At 41.1% G+C, this 19,898-nt stretch overlaps 1 protein-coding gene across 5 annotated transcripts in view; it reads right to left on the bottom strand.

Annotated features, from left to right (window-relative positions):
- PTPRD (protein tyrosine phosphatase receptor type D) overlaps positions 1–19,898 on the bottom strand; it is a 1,297,083-nt gene that overhangs the window by 367,300 nt on the left and 909,885 nt on the right. The window contains exon 1 of one of the 5 annotated variants that reach the window (XM_052775886.1): positions 8,822–9,236. The exons of 3 other annotated variants lie outside the window; for them this stretch is intronic. The gene's annotated coding sequence lies outside the window, so the exon portion shown is untranslated. Of the gene's footprint in view, positions 1–8,152; positions 8,198–8,821; positions 9,237–19,898 lie in introns of those variants that run through there. One more of the 5 variants, XM_052775889.1, reaches the window with a different exon arrangement.

Below are 19,898 nucleotides of genomic sequence, written 5' to 3'. Positions count from 1 at the left end.
GATTATGAATTAGAATTGCTCGAAGACAGGGAAATCCACATCTCTAAGAAATCCAGTAGTTATTTTCATGCTTTCTAATACCTTTGGAATAAGATTACCCTTGTGCCCTAGATTAATAAAGCAATCCTATGAATAAATCAGCAAGGGATACAGTCCTAGTAAATGTCCTTTTAGGGATTACATTGACTAGAAGGACACGTATCTGTTCCATCAAATACAGCCGAACTGCTGGAGAATAAACATTTCCTTTTTATGTATATACAATATTTACGCCATTCACCCCAAAACCATCTAGAAATTTCCAAGCTAACTGAAATACTACTGCTAAAGTCGTAACACTGTTTTTTTTCCAGTCACTGTAATCATGCAAAATTAAATCCAAGGAATGCTAAGATTCTTACAGAGGTATGATTGCTCCTGCAGGCGTTCCCTGCCACCTGTTAGCATTAGAAAGTACAATGCTCTCTTCGTTATCTACTGCCCTTGATATAAGTAAAATTTTCTTCTAGTCAGTGTGCTGAAACTTCACATGACTATTTAAGGCAGCTTTTGAAAATGTTAAATGGGAAACAGGTGTAAATTGTACATATTTGACTTAGTGACAACAAAAATGTACACTGATTATCCACTTCTACTTAACAAAAAAAAAAAAAGCATTACAGTATCATTAATCTCAACTTAGACAAATATTTAAGTTAATGTTACACTTTTTCTTTCATATGCCATGTACAATAGAAAAATTCAAGGCTTTTCATGTCAAGCAAAAATAATATCCAAAAATATCCACATCGTCAAGCAAGGTAAGCAAAACAATTTTGCTGTTTGAAAAATTCTGCTAATCAAGAACAGGTCATTGATGCATTTAATGATAATTTGCAAAACTCTATTCTTCATGAAACAGGTTAAAAAAAAATCACAAAGTCCATCTGTTATTTATAGTAAAATGAATTGGTAAATAGTGAATATTTATTACTTAAGCAAAGACAGTTTTCCAAATAAAGTTGATGGCATGCTGCCAATAAGTAGAATACATAGGCATTTGGCAAAATGCCATTTCCTTGATGCAAAACTGTTCTAAAGTGATTCTTGCTGGATATGTATTTCTCTTTACCAAAATGCTTCTTACTCCCTAATTTATGAGATACTATAAATCAATTCATCAGATGTTTTATTTAGCTTTCTTCTCTATATTTGAATTTAACCACTGCTAGGATTACTCGAGGTAGAAACTGCTATCATTTAAGCAAAGACACAAAGGCACTATGGATCTGATCCAAACAATGCTGCTGTCAAAGGAAATCTTTCTCACCAACCACTGAGGGTTTGGAGCCTATTAGGACAGCTCTTCTAAGGCTCGATAGAAAAATCCACCTATACCATTAAGGTACAAATTAATACAAACAACTCAAAAAAGGTTTGCAAGCTTAACAATAAAGCAGCATGTCTTCTTGTGCACCTTTCTCCACGAAGATTCACTTTTTAAAAGTTAATCACATCACTGTATATCAGGAGCAAACTTCAACAGCTCAGAGAAGGTAGATAGTCCATAAAGTCTGAAAGTCCGATCTTAACAAACACTTCTGAAAGCACACTTCAGAGCTATCCAGACTATCCATCTTTACCAGCAATACACATTGTGATACCCAAACTAAACAACCTAACACCAAATACCTTTTATCCTTTCTACCTCATGAATATCTACCCTTTCATGACTGATGAATATCAACTCTGCCTTGGTTAAGCTTGCTGAAAACCACTAACATATGTTTTCTCCGTGAAAAAAACCCACATCCTATTTTTAGGTGAAAAAGGAGAGTACGTTCATGCTCGGTAAGCTCTTAAAAAGTTTAAGCGTATATGAAACAATCAAAATAAAAAGTCAACAGTGTAAATTCGAAATTTGTTAACATTAGGAAGTTCTAAATAAAGTCTTTTTATAGCTATTTCTGGGTGTTTCTGTGAAACAAAAGGGCATACTCATGACTAAATTTGTCCTTAGTATTCCCAAATATACTCTCTCTTTCTCACTAGTATGAATAGCTTTCTGAACTATGCTGCAATACAAGCTCAGCATTGAACGTACCGATTTGTTGGGTTTTTGTCTTGAAAAATGCTACTGGTTATGTTGGTGTAGAGACATAAGGCTGTAAATTCCTATCCTCCATCAGTACCACTGACCTCAGAGCAAACCCCACAACTGGCTACAGGCATTCAACATCCATCATTGCTCCTGAAACCTAATCTTTCAGGGAAGGACAGCTGCACTGGGCAGCAGTTAAGCAGCTTTCTAAGATACATTATCATCCCAAACAAACATAAATAAATAAATAAAACTTCCTGTCCTACTTTCCAACTAGTGTTTTAGAAATCTCTCGTTGCGTGTACTTCACACCAAATTCATGACTTTTATCTACACATAGGCAGACAAAATTCTAATCTAGTAACCAGAGACCATTTTTTTAAAAAATGTGCTGCTTCTTACATGCAAAATATAGCTGTTTGCTTATTAATTAAAAATAGTCACATTCCTACAAGTATTAATACACAGTACACCTGTAAAGGGGATTTTAATAAAATGTGGCATAAGAGGTAAATAGATGATGCACCTGAAGTTCACAGCACTGAAAACCTAGGCAGGAAATCTCTGGTCCTATATTTATAAACTGACTTTTAAAAAAAGACCTCCCTGTCTACAGTAAATTCCACAGAGGGAGAAAGCCCCTTCCATTAAGACAAGTAAAAAGAAAAGAAAATTAAAAGTGTGATTCACCGAAGTTTAATTATGCAGGTGAACACAGATAAATTAATCATGTCGCTGTGCTAGAAATCGTGACACACATCTGTCTCATAAACACCTTTCTGGGGCATAGAGCAGATGAAAGAAAGGTATAGAGTACAGAATATCCCTTCATATCTTTGTGAACTTTAATACCATCAATTTTATCTTTTTTTTTCAGAAAAATAAAGTAAAAAGCATTGTTCAGTTTTACAAAAGCATGCACAAATGTGAAGAAAAGACAGAGGAGAAGAGAAGAGAAGAGAGTAAGAAAAAAGAAAAAAGAGAAAAAGAGTAAAGAACAGGAAAATAGTAGAAATGGTAGTCTCTTTATCCTTCGTACACAAATTTCAGCTTTCTTTGGGAAAGCTTTATTAAAGAATACAGCCTACAGACAGTTCAAAAATGCAGTTAAGAATTTTTTAATTCAATCAGCATTGTAAAGCAAGCCGAATTACTGAGTTCAAACTTAGCAAACAACTATTTTCTAAAGGTCAGAAAGCCCATGACATTGTTACCAGAATGTATTTGAATTTCCTCTCAGTGAGTCAAAGCAAGTAACAAAAAGCCAGACTTTTGGGTAAAACCAGTGAATAAGCCAAGGCGAGACACTGAAATCGAAATGCAATTGGGCAAATTTGCAAGAGAAATGTATACCTATTTACAAATTTAGGACCAAAGCCATATTTGTTTCAGTCAGGTTGGCACTGAGTATATTCTTCATGAGAATCAGCCGATTCTGACGTCTAAAAAGCCAGATTTTACACACCACTTACTGAACGCTGACTTCATATACATAATTTCCAGAACACCAAAAACAAAACGAAAGAGCAATACTCCTGCATGCGTTACTCCATATACCACATCTGATATACTGCCAGGGGGAAAAGTATGCATTATCCGACTACAACAATATGTGAGCAGTTCGGCTGGCAGTAACCAGGACATCCATTTTGATTGTCTGCAAACAACAAATTAATTTGTGTACCAGTGGAGCAACTCCAATAATTGGAAAATTACTGAAAAACTCAAATAAGTCCACTACGCTTAACTATGAAGAAGCACAGCACAGGGCATGACAGTGTATTAGGACATGTCCTCTGGTATAATAAATCAAAGTGCCTAAAATGCCATCATTTTCAGTTGGCTGAGAAGGAGAAAGTTTTTTGCACATTCTTTGTATTAGAAAGAACACACAGAATCCCCAGCAGATACCAGACACATAAGTATAAACACGGGAGTTGATTTTTGCAAAAATCTCTTTCTGTTTTGGAACACTGATGCAAGATCAATCACCTTTCCTTTTTTTTTTCTTTTTTCTTTTTTTTTTTTTGTTACTGTGCTACTAAGCTTATGGAGAAGGCTGTCACAGCATGTAAGCATAATACACTTAAAGCTGTAAGTCTTACTATCTTAGGGAAGTACAGACTACATATACCCGCTGATGTAGTTAAAAATAAGCTGATAAACACAGTATTTAGTGTGAATTGTCTCTTTTTATGAATGAATTTAAAGAACCTGAATAACAATCATGTTTTAAAAAAGCAATGCTTTCAGTATTTCCGTAACAATTTATTCAATTTAACCTAATTTTTTGCAAACCATTTGTATTATTTTGTATCTATTTTCCCTGCATTTTATCTACCCACTTCCTATAAGTAAGACATGAACATGCAGTGTTTTAATAAGTATTATCAATCACCAACCAAAAGCCATCTGAGCTTATGAAATGTAAGTTAAAATTGTGCAATAGTAGACATAGGGTTCTATCAACGGACGGCAGCTTAAACAAGTGAAGTGAGGCTTGTTGGAAAGGAATTTACAGGCAAAGCACTCTCATGCAATCTTTTTCTACATCATCACATTTCTCCAGTTGTACTGCAGCTTTTGCCGTAGTAAATCACCAAGAGAAGTAACGCTTCCTCTTTGCTCCTACTTGGTAAATCACTGATAGTATATGAAGGAGTATTTTTAAACACGGATTCTTGCTTTAGGCTGCCAAGTTGCCAGCATACATCCATTAATTAGCTTCATTTAAGGCCTTTTCCAAAGAAAACAAGGATTAAGCAAATAAAGTAAACAACTCACAGAGTATGTGAAATTGAGAGTTTTCATGAAAATATTGTATGTTGACTGTGCTACGCCAACTGTTTTTAAACAGAATTACAATGTAAGCAAGCTCCTATTACAATAGACAGCATTATGTGACTCTTTGAACTTAACTCAGCAAATATCTATACCTTTTTCTCAGCTTGTTAAAGAACAAAATGTTAAAAATTGCCATGATCTTATACAAAAATAAAACAATGATTTGTAGACCTGTACTATATTACTCCTCTCGATACCCGAAGTGCAAATGAAGTGCCTATCCTCTGCATTTCGGGGACACCGCCTTGGTTTACTGACAATCAGTAAGACTTACAGTTTTGAACAGACGTCTATAATTTGCAAAGACCTTTAAAGTGCATTTCATTACATTTCATCATTACTTTTCCTAAATGAACACACGCACATTTTAGAAAATTAAACTCGGTCAATATTTGCACAACTGTTGTCGGTAATATGACAAAAAGCCTCTTGCTGTAACTGGCCCAACACCACATGATATACAAAACTCCGCTGTTTTAAAGACAGCTTATTAAAAAATTAACATACCACAGGGAAACTGCGTTTTGATTGTAGGACCTTACTGTGATTCAGCTTGAAAATCCTTTTAAATGAGAATTTTCAAAGAGCTTAGTAACGGAAGTTCATTTTGAAGGAAATCCAATATGCAAATATTTCAGCTGTGCTCTTTTTACAAATTGTCTGCCTTGTCAGTTTGAAAAACTGAAAATCAACAATGGAACAGTGTAAGTATACTTGACCTTATTGCTTACCGTCTATCAAGAATGCTACGGCTGGTGGATTTTAAATTTCTGAAACTGACACTCAAAAATGTATAGTGCATCTTCAGCCCAGGTCCCATAAATGCTGACTACGCTCCAGCCAAAGCCTTGGAGCTGCCACACTCTCAAACTTACATAACACTTACAAAGCTAGTTTAAATACACCATCAATCTGTGTCTGTTCCTGCCTTGAAGTAATCCTGTTTATCTTTTAACCCTACACTTGCATGGAAGAATACCATTACTAATCTAATAGAAGAAACACACAGGCAACAAATCTGATTTTCTCAGCTTACAGAAAATATGAAATGCAGGGAGACACTCAAATCTGACTTTGCCTAAAATTTGCACCTCCCGAGTCGACGTTCATCCCCAACTGCCATAGCAGTCAGGAGAGCAGCGAGGAAAGAACTATGTTGGACACCACACAGGACTGGGGGAAATGGATGAAGTAGGGTAAAAAAAACACCAAATAATATGTAATTTGTATGTGTCTCCTGAGTAACAGAAGTCTCATTTACTAGTAAGGAATAAGTAACTGGCAACTTTGCTTTTGACATTAGGCACCTGTGTAAAAAATGTCTGGTGAAAGAGTGAGCATATGCCATGTACTGGTATTTGCTGTATGAGAGCAGTTTATACAGGCCCCTAGTGGCTCAGCACACAGAGCAGCAAACGAAGGGGGATTCCTACTCCTCAGCTTGTGCAGTTTTGGTCCCTGCATTATTCAAATGTAAGAATGAAGGGCAATCTTAAAAATGAAAGGTGAATCGCTGACTAAACTTAAATCACCAGTTATTTCATTCTTTCGCACACACCCAAGTCTGTTCTTGCAAACCCTCTCGTAAGATTAAGCACTGATTTACTATCACTCGTGGAGTTCGCTGACAGTGCTGGTATTTGAGTTACATAACCGTCACAGCAGAATGCTTAATTCATATTATTCTTCAGCGCTCATTTTAAAAGTAGTACGACTGATGGGTCTAAAAGCAGATCCTAAGATCCATTCCTGAAATGTAGAAATACTGAGATACCGTTTTCCTTTCCACACACCATTCCTGACAGCTTGCCATAGCACACACAAACCATGACGAATTTCTTAGTGCCTTCTTAGAGTAGAAGTCTTCTACTTAGGCAAAGCTTTCAGTGCTTTAAGTGGATACAGAAAAGCTATACATCATTTCTGCATTGAGAGAAATCTAAATATACTCCACCATATTACCACAAGTGACAAAACTAAAATTGGAAAGCTACTCCTGTAAAAAGTGTCTCATTAAATCCTTCTTCTTTTCTATGTAACACTCAGTGCCTTGAAAATCCCATGCCAGTATATTTCCAGCTTTTAGCAATTTTGACTGGGCAAAATTTGACAGCTGAATTTATTAAACTGACCAGTTTGTCAATTTCACACATAAAAAAAGCAGTAATAGCAGATCTCATGAGACGAAATTTAAAGAACCTATAAAAAAATTGCCATCTAAAGTAAGGTACAAGTACATATGATTGTGTTTAGGAGAGGGGAGAGTCTTTTTTCTTCAGAGTTGCTCTGTTCAATAAAAAGAATTGTAGGAGCTTTGTGTGCTCCTAGCCCAGGAGAAAATGATGTCATTTACTATACACTTTTACAGCAAGAAAAGAAAGTACTGACCATTATAACATTATAAACCACTAGCAGATACCAGAGGAAGGAAATATATGGTACATACACATTTCTCCATCTCTGCATCAAAATTCCAGATAAATGTCCCAATACTACAGAAGTTGCTTGTGCCCGAACAAAAGATATGTTGGGAGCGATCTCTTTAAGGCTGAGAAGACAATCATAACTTCCCACATTAATCCTAAATTTAAGAGAATACAGGCTTCACCAAAAACACTCATGTCTGCAAACAGGAAACTCCAAAGCAGATTAGCATCTACAGACTCATCTCCAACGCAACGCCGTCTCAGGCGGCAAGTGAAGGAACACATAAAACCCTAACTATTCTGCATAAATAAAATGACCCTTCTGTGTAAGTCGAAACCGAGAATATGGACATAGTAAGCATGGTAAAGAAGCTGCCATCCCTCCACGAGGCAGTAACTGCACAAAGGCCAGGCAAAAAAAATAAATAAATAAATACGCGTGACAGCAGTCTGGAGAAGTAACAAGGAGCAGCAGCCATTCAAAAGCCATACGTGCAAGGGTGACTGGTAATCGCTTAAAAAAGAAATAATACAATTCTGTCGGGGAGTGAGGGGATAGAAAACAGGCAAAATACGCATTTCGGTGGAAGAAAACAACTGTTTCATTTGCCAGCCTGGGAGAGCCCGGTTGCAGCAGTGAGGAGTGCCTGCTCGCACGGGCAGACGGCGCAGAGGGAGCTGCTAAGTTTGCTGAACAAATTCAAGAGCCCCTTTGTAAGCGCTCGGAAAACGGAGTTTCCAGCCCGATGTGCTTCCTTTCAAGTGGTTTCGGGAGAGTAAACAAAGAAATTAAACGGCTAACCTGTGAAAAGCTTCGCATCTCCGTGCCTCCCCGCTCCGCCGAGAGAGAGGAGGAGGAACAGAAGAAGGAGTAGAAGGATGAGGAGGAGGAGGAGAAGGAAGAGGAGGAGGGAGCCCTCCTCGGACCGGCGCCGGGGGTCCCTACCGGCCGCTCGCCCCCACAGCCCTCTCCAGCCGCAGGCGCCTCGCCTCTCAGCCCTGCTACCTCCCCCCTTCTCCCTAACAGTTAGAATAAACAAAATAATTAATGTTAATAATTCGCTCGCCAAAGCAAACAGCCAACGTGTAATTAGTGTAGCCCCCCCTCCCCCCCCGCCCGTGTACAGTGGCATTCAGTGGAAACGTCGACTCCGATCCATCACTCGCCCTCAGCCTGCCCCATCCCCCGTCCGCGCACCGCAGCCCCCCTCGCTCCCCGCGCAGGCCTCGCCGCCAGGCTGAGACCTGGCAGAGACTGGAGGGCAGCGGCCGGGCAGCGGCCGGGGGGGAGCCCCGGGGCAGCCAGGGGGAGAGTTGTGTGCGAGGCACATGTGTACCGGGCTGCACGCATGCACGCACGCACACACACTCACACATTTTTACGGGCGCTCACACGCACAAACGCGCCGAAAGAGGCGGCAAAGACGGAGCGGCGGCCGGGGGGGGAATGGGTCAGGAGCGGGGCAGTTACCTGGTCATGCTGGCTCCCCCGGTCCCAGCAGCAGCCGCCGCCGCCTGCCCGCCCGCCGCCGCCACCTCCTCCCGCTGCTCCCGCTCGTCTCTGGGGCGGCCAATTTAATCCAAGCCCCGCAGCAGCAGCAACAGCAACAGCAGCTACGAGCGGAGCTCCCCGCCGCTACTGCCTGGCGCTGGTGCGTGTCTCTCACAGTCCGGCGCCGGGGAGCGGGAGAGAGTCAACGAGAGTCCGAAAATCCAGCATCCAGAAGAGCCACGTCCCCGCCTGCCTCCTCCTGCCAGCGCCACCTCTCCTCCGCTCTGCTCTGTTCTGCTGTTCTTTTCTTCTTCTTCTTCTCCTTGCTGCGGCGGCGGCGGCTGCTGCTGCTCCCGCTCCCGGGCGCGCTCTCTGTTCCCGAGCTGCTGCTCTGTTTCCCCTCCTCCTCCTCCTCCTCCTCCTCCTCCTCCTCCTCCTCCCTCTCCCTCTCTTTCCTTCTTCCTTCCCCCTTCGCTCTTTTTTTTTTTTTTTTTTGTTCCCCTTCCTTTTCTTCCTTGGTCTCTTTTAGCCGATTCTTTCGCTACAAATAGCAGCGAGGTCACCCACCCGGGCTCCCCCCTACTCTCCCGCCCCCCCCGCTCCCCTCCAGAAAAAGTGCAGTGCAAACAAAAGCGAGGGAAGAGGCAACGGGGCGGGCGGAGTGGGGATGACAGAGACACGGGAGAAATCCCCACAAACCGTCCCCGAGAGCAGAAACACGAGCAACCCTCTCTCCACCCCGCCTCGCTCCTCCGGGGCAGAACGGGGACGCCGTGGGTACGCTGGTGGAAAAGGCGCTCGTCCCTGGGTTTGTTGTGCGATTTGGGTTTGTTGGTTGTTGGTTTGTCTGGGGGTTTGGGGTTTTTTTGGTTTGGTTTGGTTTGGTTTTAATCCTTTTACGCTGCGTGGATCACAGGACCTGTACGGCCCCAAGTGTTAGGTAAAGCTTGTTGCCGAGCTCTGTACCTGTGCGCGCGCCCGCGTGTGCCCGTGTGTGTGTGTGCGCGCGCGTGTGTGCGTGCGTGCGTGCGTGTGCGTGCGCGTGCGGGTGGGTGGCTGGGCGAGGAGTGAGCGGAGCAGCAATGGGGAGGTGAGCGAGGCAGCGCCTGCTCCAGCCCGGACCGCGGGCTGACCGAGGATGGGAGCCATCCGCTGCGCGGGGACAGCCGCACACGCACACCCGCGCGCGGCCGGGCGGTGGGGGAGGGGAGGAGGGTGACGTCACTCCGTGCCGGCCCAGGGGGCCGCCTCCCGCCGGGCTGCGCGTGGAGGGCGCCCACGGCCACACCAACCCGGGGGCGGGAGGCGGACGGGGGGGGGGTACACGAGTGGGGCGGAAGCCGGGCCGCAGGGCTGCGGGCGCCAGCCTGTGGCGAGTAACGCGGCCCGTTGTCTCCCCCCACCCCCCACCCCCGAGCGTGCCTGGACGAGTGAAATTCACCCGAGTTTAAATGCGTGACTTCTTGTCCGGGTTTGCACCCAGCTAGTTAAATCACCGGGGCTTACCGGATCTGCCAGTGCTACCGCGTGTGTTACAAAGCGGTATTTGCTCATTCAGTCATGCTTGTATATGCCAAGTCCCTAATTTTCTTCCTGAAGAATAGTCAGATTTCATGCTGAGTGACACCACATATTGCTTGGCACAGTCAGTGACGTGCTGTGGGGCTAAAAAAAGTCCCTGCTTTTCTTACCCCGTCCTATCTAATCCTCTGCAAAGAAGGAGCAGTGCGTAGGACATAGGTGAAAACAATAGGAGTTTGGAAAACAGCGCTTTGGGAAACCTCACTTTTGGCTTCTAACCATCTTCAGAAGCCTGGAGCGTATGCCCTCCATGCCACAGTTCCTCCTGTGTAAACTGGGGGTAAAGTGTTAGGATAAACACAGTAAATGCTAGTTAGTCATTATGGTGCCGGGAGCCCATTGATATCAATGCCTCAAAAGCTGGCTTACTGGCTTCCACGTGTATGAAGCTGTGGGAGCAGTACTGGCCAGGCTGGTGCTTCTTGTCCTGAGTTTAGTGCTGACTTGCTGCAACCTGGTCAAGCTGTGTAGCCCCTGATTCTGAAATCAGCCATGGTGGTCCATGCAAAGTTCATTGCAGATTGTTGCTACTTTCCTGCAGAGGAGAGGGATTTGGGTACTTTGTCATATAAAATGAGTTTTGTCATCCCCTGGGAGGTAGTGCTGCCATCATGAAGGCTGACTGAAGTGAAGGTAAACTTTGTTCTCCCCAAGTCCTATAAACTGCTGTCTTCTTTTGATGCTGCCAGTTATACCATGAAAAATGGTCCCCCAAGTAATCTTACACTTAAAGAAGCACTAGTCCTTTCCAAGTAGTATCTTTTAAAATACCTAATGACTTTGTAAAAAAATTACTTTGTATGAAAAGGTAAATATATGAAATGTAGCATGGATGACTACTTTTTATCTTGTCAACAACTATTCAATAAAAGACTAACTTTTCAACAAGCAACTGTGGCTTCAAAGTAAAACAACAAAAATCAAAAGCTTTGCCAAACAATATTTTATCTGTATCGTAATAAATGTGGTTCAAGAAAGCAAGAATTAAATCCTCACCTTTGCCCTCTTGACTCAAATGACTGCAGGGCTATATTTGCTTTGAAATGGCAGTACTAAATAGGTATTTCAGGTTTTAATGTTATGTCCAACTAGGTTTTATCAGTATACTTAGCTGTTTTAGTGCTCTTCATGCTGTGATCCTTGCGTGACATTGAAGAATTGAGCAATAAACCCATGCATTTTATATTTTTCATGCGATATCACAATATGGTTGTGAGTTTTTGGACTACATTTAGCTTTCCATTATGTTAGAGTCATAACCAGGTTGTGTAGCTCTTCCTTCTCTTCAGTCAGCATCACAGTACACATTAGGAATAAATGTGTTTCTTTCTATAGCAGTATTAAAACCAGATCTCATCAATATTATTTATAAGATTGCCAGGTTTTGTAGTGATGCTGAAGCAAAAAAAAAAAAGAGAAGAAATTAACCTAAATTCATGAAGCGGCATTAAAACACTGTATATTTACTGTTGCTCTACTGCATATCATCACTTGTTATCGGCAGCATAAATTTTATGCTTAAGAGTATACCGTACATATATACATACATAAATGTATATATATGATTTGGTAATACACCTTTAACATTCCTTCCCTGTTAAGAGAAGATAGCACATCAAGAAGCATAATTCATCTGTTACAAACTACTCATTAAAGTGGATTTTTTTTTCCCAAAATGCATAAAAAATTTAAGCATAGCATTCTAAACCAGTGTTCTATTTTTGCCAAGATTGCAGCAGTATGTTACTCTAAGGTTAGTACAGCATTGAATTGGAAAAACATTTACACATTTTATTAGCTTTGAAATGTTTCCTGTAAAACACTGAACAATCTCTAAGACAGTAATTAAATTACGTTTGGAAGATATGAATCTTCTATTAATATTTTTTATGGTGGAAGGAAGAAGGGTCTTTTATGTCATTGGAATTAAATATCATGTATTCCCTCAGAGTTTTTATAAAAACAGACATCTTTCTCTCGTCATTCAAAGTTAACTGTTTAAATCCTGTTCTTCCTGCTCATGCAGCTGCTTTCGGTGTCCTCATTGAGGCTACGTACCAGCAGTGCAAGTCTGATGTGAAGCGCAGGATGTGAGTGTTTAAAACTCAAAAGACATAGCAAAGGAGGAAGAGAAATGGGTCAATGTTACTTCTGTTCATCTGAATACCTCCCTGCGACCATACTCTGAGTGACTTCTGCCATAGCTCTTCAAGTAAAGGATCAGCCATACTCCTTCATGTCTCAGTCTCATGAATTTCATATATTAAATAGTACTCTATTAATAGTGTGCAGTATTATTTTCCTCTCGGCTGTTCTGCCTTGGATTGTTGCTTGCGACCCTGGTAAATGGCATCCCACTAAGCTTTTTAGCTCAGTAGGACATTCCATTAACAACTGGAACCAGTGGACATTGGGTTACGACACAGTGAGATCAGGAAGGGGAAGGGAGTGGGGGGGGGGGAACAGAAAGGTTACTCTGTAGTTGCCTCTCCCTTTTTTTTTTTGTTACATACATTACAATAGCCGTATATTACAGTTATTTATGATTAACATATGACAAGCTCTTGGCTGAAATCTAACAGATGATTTGTCACAAAACTGCATTAGTGCATATGTTAGGCATTGGCTTACGAAACGATTATGAGAAACATTCCTGAGTTGCTGTACTGATACTTGAAAATTCTCATTTATAAGCCACAGACACTGTGAGCTCCTATTATTAAAGATAATAAAACACTACTAGACAAGTAAACACGTGTTGTCTATATGCAAAAATCTATTCAGCTAACACAGTTTGAGTACACATCTTTTAAATGCTGATTTAGTACCTCAGCAGACATTCTCGGTACTTGTCTTTATCTTGTAAACATTTGTAGTTCATATAAATCTTTTAAGTGATGAAACTTAGGTAGTTAGAGACAGAGGTATGGAGAAGAAAGTGATTTTAAGTGTAGGTTTTTATGATCATTTTTGCCACGTTTGCTATTTTTTTTTCCCTGCTGTCTTAAAGACATGAGGCTTTATACACTTGCCTGATCCACCTGGCATTCCAAACAACTTCTGTATGTGCCAGCATACATTTTGGAGAATGATTCAGATCTCGTATCCTACAGGTCTCAAACACTGTTCTAATTTTTCTTCTGTGGACATAGAGGTTTGGTAGAGGAAGGAGATGAGCAGGCTGGTCTGCACACTCGTCTCAGCCCATTCATTGCACTGAGCCAGTCACACCGCATGCCCTACCACAGACCCAAGCGAGCTGATGGGAAAAAGGTGGTAGAATCAGGTGATGCAGCACATAAATACAAAGAAAATTGGGCTTGGTTGTTTCTGTTTCTCAGGGAACAACTTGTTGTACTAGCTCTTTGTACATTTGTTTGTGGTTTTTTTAACTGAAAAGAGCAAGAGTCCTAGAAAACCAGTAATTAATCACACAGTACATGAAAATCTGCAGGGACTTGGAGATGATGAAGCAGGATCAGCTTTATCAGAGTGCACTAGAGTGTGTGCCCCAAACAAAATAAACAGCAGTGTATATAGGGAAAGCTGTAAATAAGATTTGTAGATAGAGGAGACAGCCTTGTCTTTTACTTCTAGAGTATTTGAAGTATCTCAAATGTGGTGAGAACTCTGCTAACAATTTAGAAAGAATATACTTAGAATACAGAACACAATGTAGTGGCATTTTTCTTTAAAAAATCTTGCATATGTATATAATGTATATACACACACGAGTGCAGGAGGTCTCTGTCAAGATTTGCTTTCAATTTGAATACAGTACTGTAGATGGGGTTTTTTTGTTCTTTGTTTTCTTCTGGTTTCAAAATGTAGCCTTCATGGGAAGAAGGTACCCCTAAATTCTAATGACAGCAGCCAAGAGCTAAGACTAGAGTATCAGGAATATTTTCTAATATCAGAAGAGGAAAATGGGATCCAATAAAGGCAAATCAATAGTCAAATGACAGCTTGCTTGTTCACACCTTTTACAGCAATCAAACAAAAAAAGATACCATGTGTTACTGAGTGTGTGATTATTTCATGGTTGCTCAACATACACTAGGGAGACTAAAGGCACAGGTCAGAGATCACAGTCCATATAACACTACTTGATACAACTCCTGACAGCAAGTAACTGAGTTCATGTATTTTAAAACTAAGGAACAAGAGGAAGATACTAATGCTGTAACAGATTCACAGAACTGGAAGATTTTGTTAATCTTTTGTTTGAACACTGACTTCTAGTTCCTAAGGAGACACTGCTGTTTAGTTTACATAGCTTCTTTTATATAAAAGTTTCAAAAACACTTCGTAGAAAACAGAGGATCTCACAAACTAACAACTGGTCCAAGTGAAGACCCATAAATCTGAACATTTGCTCCCTCCTGCCAAACCTCAAGGAGGTTCAGATCACAACGTCTTATATGGCAGTGCTGTACTGTCTGGGGGCTAAGCAGGCGGTAGAGGGATGAGAAGGAGAAGTCTTAGTTTATTTCCTAACCTTGAAACTTTTGCTTCTTGGATATAGGAGTGTTATGGAGTAGGCTGCTCAGTCGTCTGAGGGAAGGAGTGTTTCTCCATTCCTCTCGTTGCCTCCTTCCTTCTAGTAAATCAAGAGGCATAGACGAGCACTGGGAGGCAAGATATGGACTCTCCTAGCAGAGGTGCTGCATTATGAAACTTTCCAAGATAGAATGGGAAAAGGGAAAAGAAAAATATAAAATTCTTCTCGGCATTTCTCTCCGTACAGTTACCTACAGTTAAAATCTAAAGTCATTATTGCTGTGAGCCTATAAATATTTCAACAACAGTATTGATAAATATCTACAGTACCAAAAGAAGGATTTTTTTTTTTAACTGGATTTGACCCTATCATGCTCTGTCTTGGCTTTAAATCTATCTCAGGATGGCCAAGTTTAAACCGCTTCTGTTGAATCTGATCAATTTGTACAGATTCAGTTAAAGTCATTTTTTCCCCCAACATAACTCTCAACATAACTCCCATTAACTTCAGAGAATGTGTCTCCTAATTAAAAATATAGAAATGTATCTGCGACTTGGTTATCAGTGTATGGCTAGGAAGAGTTTCAGCTCAACTTTTAGTGGGCAAGTGTCCACATTACAAAAATTATGTCATAATTGATAATTATGTTCAAGTCAAGGACTTTATGGAAAATCAAATTATTCTCTCATTTCTAAAGGTGGTTGCTCCAGAGGTAGCTGCAAGTTTATTGGCAGGTCAATCTAGATAAAAACTCCTGAAGTCTTCAGTATAGAGTGCTATTAATCCAGCACTTCTCATCAGCATTGCGTTCACTTTATTTTCAATTTAAAATGTAAAATATCACAAATTCCATGAATTCTGATATCAGAAGGAACATTTTTACAGGATGACCTTGACTGACCTGTGTAAACTGATTACTGAATTTCACTGAAACAGAAAAAATGTTTTACTTATAACCATTCTGTTTATATTACCTTTCCATGGCTTCAGTTTATGTTTCTTTCCATCCCATCCATTAATCACTGAATGCAAGCCCACTGAACATTTACTCTGTTACAGAATGTAGCATATAAACTATGCACTATCACATCCTTTTAAGGAAGACTGTGTATTTTGGGCAGAACAAGAGTTGTTAAAACCACATTATCCAAACAAATCTGCTCACCACACAACATTCTCTAATCATTTTCATTCTCAGCAATTCAATTAAAACAGAAATTGGGACAACGAGAAAAATCTATATTTTAGCCAAAGAAGTTATTCATGAAAAGAGAATGGAAAGATTAAATCTGTTGTATTGAATCCAGATTATTAGCAAGCTCGGGTGCCAAGTCCTTTGTTTTTCAATGTTGAAAAGCACTTTTCCACATTAAACTAGCCTTATGAGGGAAATCACGTATTAGTCACAGTTTTCCAATCAGAAGATTTACTTTTCAACAAGGGAAAAAAATTTTCAAAGCTCTGTTATAAAAATGGCAACCCATTCATTATGAACTTCAGCAGACATCTTTTTAGGATGCAAATATAGTTCAATGACCTCCATACAATTTTTTTATATAGGCCTGAGCTAGCACAGACATGAACTGGTGGAAATCAAATCTGCAACCTAAGAATCCGGTGGTATTTTCTCATTTGGTTCCTTCACTGAGAAGTCACAAAGGAGACAATAGGGGCAATAGATTTCAACTCCAGTGTTAATGGAATAATAGCAACATGATTCGTGTTTTTAATCTCAATTAGGTTCTGCATATTCAGGATGCGGTTATGATTTAAAAAAAAAATAGAAGACTACAAAGCAATAGAGACTGTTCCTTTTTCAGTCTTTCACTTCCCTACTCTTGATTTGGCTCTGTGAACTAGTTTGGTTTTGCAGCAATGTTCAAATAGGTTTCTTTCCTCCCAGTGAAGCTACCAGTCTCTTATCCTTCTCTTACAACCACCCACATACAGCGTCTTTCCAGAATCATCTACTTCTTATATCTTCTAATGCCTCCTTTCTCTCTGTCAAGTGACTATGCTTTCTTCTCCTTCAAACTCTCCTTTCTCAAATTCCAGCTTCTCTTTTCTGTCCAAGACCCAGAGTTACCTTTCCATTTATTTCCTCTTTTCTTCAATACGTCTTTTCCAGATTTACCTTATTCTCTCTTCCCCTAAACACCTCTGTCATCAGCCTTACTATCTCCCAAGTCCTTCCACATTTCATTCCAGAAGTACACTTTTGCTTAAATATGTAATGGGGGAAAAGGGAAGAACGTAACATTACCTAAGCTGCATTTTTTTGAGATCCCAGGCAGGTCAGTACACTCTTGCTCAACACATTGAGAAGGAGGCTTGTATTGCATTTGCATAGCAAGGTTTTGGTAGCGGGGGAGGGTTACGGGGCGGCTTCAGCTTCCCCTGTGTCCAAAAGAGCCAATGGCAGCTGCCTTCAAGTCGGACCCGCCACTGGCCAAGGCCGAGCCCATCAGCGACTGTGGTAGTGCCTCTGGGATAATGTATTCAAGAAGGGGAAAAAAACACTGCACAGCAGCAACTGCAACCAAAGAGAGGATGAGAATAGTGAGAGAAACAACCCTGCAGACACCAAGGTCAGTGAAGAAGGAGGGGGAGGAGGTGCTCCAGGCACCAGAGCAGAGATTCCCCTGCAGCCCGTGGTAAAGACCATGGTGAGGCAGGCTGTCCCCCTGCAGCCCATTGAGGTCCACAGTGGAGCAGATATCCACCTGCAGCCCATGGAGGACCCTATGCCAGAGCAAGTGGGTGTGCAAAGGAGGCTGTGACCCTGTGGGACGCCCGTGCTGGAGCAAGGTCCTGGGAGGACCTGTGGACCCACAGAGAGAGGAGCCCACACTGGAGCAGGTTTTCTGGCAGGACTTGTGACCCTGCGGGGGACCCACGCTGGAGCAGTCTGTGCCTGAGGACTGCAGCCCATGGGAGGGACCCATGCTAGAGCAGCTCGTGAAGAACTGCAGCCCGTGGGAAGGACTCACATTGGAGAAGTTCGTGGCTGTCTCCCATGGGAGGGACCCCACACTGGAGCAGGGGAAGAGTAGGGAGCAACCCTCCTGCAGAGGAAGGAGCGACAGCGTCAGCATGTGATGAAACTCAACCCACAAGCTTTTAATTATATTTTCTCTCCCCTGTCCAACTGAGGGAGGGTGAGTGATAGAGCAGCTTTGGAGGGTACCTGGCATCTACCAGGGTCAACCCACCACAAGACTGTAGCAAAACACCATACAACAATATACATGGCTTTCTTGCATCCATTACGTACACTGTTCTACAGGACATCCTTTAGAAACTGGAGGCACTGAGGCAGGGCGCAGTTCTGAACACGGGGTATCCCACTGAATATTTCCTCTTGATGTGGCATTCAGTACCTAAATGCTTGGTTGGCTACATGCTGTTCCACATCTCCCTGCCTAGATCCAATTAATTTTGGTGCTGCAAGGCAGAAGACTGATCTCAGAAGGAGGTGACATATAGCTGATATTTGGAAGCTGTTTTTCTTCAAGATTTTGAAGAGATGAAACATCAAAGGAAACAAATGGGTAAGTCACTGTCTTGTCTGGTTCTTAGTGAGAAATACATCACAAATATAATGGTATATGGCCTTCAGGAACAGTAGTAGAAGGCATAAGCTGTCCCATCAAGAGCAACAAAGGTCTTAGGATCAGAGAGATGTTAATTCAAATATCACTGGTATGATTGACCCCTCTTTTCACATAATAAAGGAGATAGAAATCCTGGGATTTGCATAATTTGCTGTAAATAACATGCCCAATCTCAGGACCTTTATAACAGTTTGCCCCTGCAGACTCTAGTGAGCAGCAACTGTTTTTGTGGACTCACGTGAGCAGAGACTATTTAAAAGGTGCAGCTTGAAAGAATGCTGTAATCTTTTTTCTTTGCATGCTGACTCCCAAAGTGGCAAAATGCAGTGATGACAGTGGTGATGGTGGTGTCTTCCTGTAATTATGCTCTCAGCACATTCAACAATATACTGAGTACCATCAGTATGATCTGAAACAATGAAGTTTGCTACCAAGATATAAATCATTATCTCATTCTGTCACACAAATTGTCTTTCATTCTACACACACACACACAAAGCCCCTTTTCTGGAGAGGTTTATAAAAAAGAACAAGACAAACTTGGGATGTGATGAAGTACTTTCAGTTGGGACATTTTCTGTGTCACACAGTAGTTTTTAAAAACAAAGAGGGAGTGGGCTTGTATTTGTCTTCTGGACACAAGAAGGTGCTAGGTTTATGAAAACTATTTTGTGTATGATTTTACTAAGAAGCAATCAGGGAGAAAATGCGTATTTTAGTTACAGCAAAAATAAAGCTGCAATTTAAATGGTTTTTTGTTCAGCAAGGATTGTTATTTTACTTCATCATTCCTCAAACAACAGACAGGAAGAACAGCAAGAGTGTTCTTGTGTGTTTGTAAACACTCACAAAGAGAAAAAAAGAAAGGAAAAATGTTTGTAGATATTTCTACCAGTCCAATCCTTTCAAACATCAAAGGTTCCACTGGCTCATCAACCCCATGTCAGTTACCAGGGCATGTAAACACCACTGCAGTTGGTCCTTTGTTCAATGCTACCAGAATGCTGTCCATCACAGCCTAACAAATATTTTGGCCTCTTTATTCTGGTGTTACTAAGCAGAAAAAAGACAGACATGCCTCCAGCAGCAGGAGACATGCCTTGTCTTCTACTTCAATAGATCTAGGTGGTGTGAAGACAATGGATATAAAAAACTGTAAGAACTGAGATATATTTATAAATGATCATGTCATTTTAAATCAGAAGAATGCAAAAGGAAGAATTCTGAGCACAAAAGGAAGTTTCAAAGGTTGTTTGCATTTACTAGGATCATATGATGCAGTAAGCCACTGAGCAAGTAAGTTTGTGTATGATGCTGCTAAGTATTTTTCAGACCTGTTTCCTGAAACAAGGTTGTCTAT

Source organism: Harpia harpyja, chromosome Z (genome assembly GCF_026419915.1).
Source record: "Harpia harpyja isolate bHarHar1 chromosome Z, bHarHar1 primary haplotype, whole genome shotgun sequence".
In the NCBI taxonomy this organism is placed as follows: Eukaryota; Metazoa; Chordata; class Aves; order Accipitriformes; family Accipitridae; genus Harpia; species Harpia harpyja.
The sequence above is the reverse complement of the archived record's forward strand: the minus strand, read 5'-3'. Positions and strand labels throughout refer to the sequence as shown.